Below are 2,500 nucleotides of genomic sequence, written 5' to 3' on the forward strand. Positions count from 1 at the left end.
GCTAAAATAGGACTTAAAGGACTACCCATACTACACCGAATTTTTGCTTGTAGAATGATTCCCCGAATGAAATACGTTATTAGATGCACATAATTCAACTAACTTTATTATTTTGTCAAGTGCCAAAGGGAAATGATCTGAATAGGGTATAATTTTTCCCTTAAAAACTGAACGTCCGTCCTGTACTGTACTTTTGTGAATAGGGAGTCTACGTCAAGGCTTAAAAGTTTTATGTTGTGAAGTGGTATATGTGCTTCTGCTGAATTTGTGACAAAAGTCTTCCGAATGTTTGATGTGACTGGGAGAAAAAGTGCCTAAAAAAGGAGAAAGGAGGCCAGCTAACCATTTAGAAATTTTGTAATTGAAAGCTCCGGCGCATGAAACGATGGGTCTGAATGGAAGATTGTCTTTGTGAGTTTTGGGAAGACCATAAAAGTAGGGTAATTTTAGGATTAATTACTTTAAATTTCTCTAATAGTTTCAATACCCTTTTTGTCTTGGCCAATTAATCTTACTTTCCGAAAAAATTCTGTGGGAACGTTCTGGAGGGGATTTTTCGTCAGTTTTTCGTAAGTATTTGTGTCGCTAAGGAGATGGTTGATTTTGTCGAGGTAGAAGTCTTTGTCCATTATTACAATTTTGCCGTCTTTGTCGGATCTACTTATTATAACATCTAACTTTTTTAGCGAGTGGTTGGCTATCATGAATCTGCGGGGAACAGATATTTCTTATGAAGGTCAGTTTAAAGCATTTAGTAACACTCCTTTTAAACATATCTCTTCACGGCTGTAGTTTTTTTGTCAGATATGAATTTATCAAAAGCCACTATGAAGTCTAGGTTGTTTTTGCGGTCTGGCATAAGGGCAAAGGATAAGCCTAAATTTAAAACTAAATGTTGATTTACAGTAAGGGGGGTGTTGGATAAGTTTAAAACTTTGTCTTTGGTTCAAGATTATTCCATGCGCTATTATCTATTAGGTTCATTTAAACTTGCGTAAAAGTCTGTGGAATGAGTAACGCTATTATAGGCAGCAATGTCGGAACAGAATGAAATCAGATACCTGTATATGTGGTCGTAGTGAGGAGGCGAAGATTAGATTGAGTTCCATATATCACTCTGCGTAGCACGAAGATGTCGTTTCTCGTACTGGTGATTCTTTCTTCCAGAAAATCTTGTGTGATAGAGGGAAGGGGTTTGATTGCAGAGTCCATCTCCCGAATCCGTACATTTTTGGAAGTACTTATTCTTTGAGGCATTCTTCCAAAAAGTGTTTTTGGTTTTTCAGCCGGTGTAGTCTGTTCAGTTCTCTCTCAAACTTGCGGAAAACTGGCTTGACTTCTGGAAGTGAGTGAAGAATCGTGGAAAGGCGGTTGAATTCCATAATGGGCTGACAATGACTGGTAAAAATGTTCTGTAACAACAGAATTCCATCTAATAAAAGGAGCCCATAAAAACACCAAAATGTAGAGAGAAAAAGTTACTATATTTCAGAGACTCCTGTCTACTCTCTTCAGGGATATGAATGAGAAAAAAAAGTTTACAGAAAAGGTGGTATTTATACCAAGAGATTCGTCCACAAGTAAGCCAATTTAGGTCACCCCCGCTGATAATCTTCCTTTAATCTTCTTAAGCGTTGGTTGAATGAACACTGCGATCGACGTATCTGATATCCAATTCCCTTTTGAGATGTTCATTTACCTGCTTCTCTTTTATTAATGGCCGATTCCATCATTTGACTCTTGTACGGCAGTTGCTGCTATAAATTACACGTGACATATTCCAGTTTTATTTACTAGGTTATGTTCATTATATGGTTGAAAATAGCCGAGTTCTGTTGTCCATACCTAACTGACCGTTTGTGTTGTATTAATCTCTGGGGAAGTGATTTACCTGTAAATCCGATGTAAGATTGGTCACAGTCCTGGCATGGGATCTCATATACCCCCAAGAGTCTTTGGGAGATGTCTTTTGTTGGACGTTAATCAGGGATTTTGCTAAGTATTTGGTAGGTAAATGCAAAAGGGTTGGATTTCCCAAGGGTGTTAGAGTTACTCTCTTAATACGTTCAGTGGGGAATTTTTTATTTATTGTTGGGTGGGTCTCTGGGTCTTGTCTTTAGGGGGTCGGTAGAAAATTACGTTGCTTTTGAATTGCTCTCTCAATTATATGGTCAAGGATACTTAAAGATGAAAGTTGCTTGCGAATTAGTTCAAATTCTTTTTGCCAGGAAATCTGGGGAACAAATTCGTAAGGCTCTTAAGAATAGGTGCTAGCTACACGATCTTGATAGTATTGTCATGATAGCTAAAGTAGTGAATATATGAAAGTGAGAACGTTTGGTTTTCTGTAATATGGTAAATCTGTATTCTGTCGTCTCTGATTATTAAAACATCAAGAAAGGATTTTTGTTGTCTGTTTCCCATTCAACTTTAAAATTTGATCTGGGCACTAATGCGTTTAATTTTATTTTGAGAAGAATTCATTAAAATTACCCCATTA

The sequence above is a fragment of the Macrobrachium nipponense genome, chromosome 36, assembly GCF_015104395.2.
Source record: "Macrobrachium nipponense isolate FS-2020 chromosome 36, ASM1510439v2, whole genome shotgun sequence".
Lineage (NCBI taxonomy): Eukaryota > Metazoa > Arthropoda > Malacostraca > Decapoda > Palaemonidae > Macrobrachium > Macrobrachium nipponense.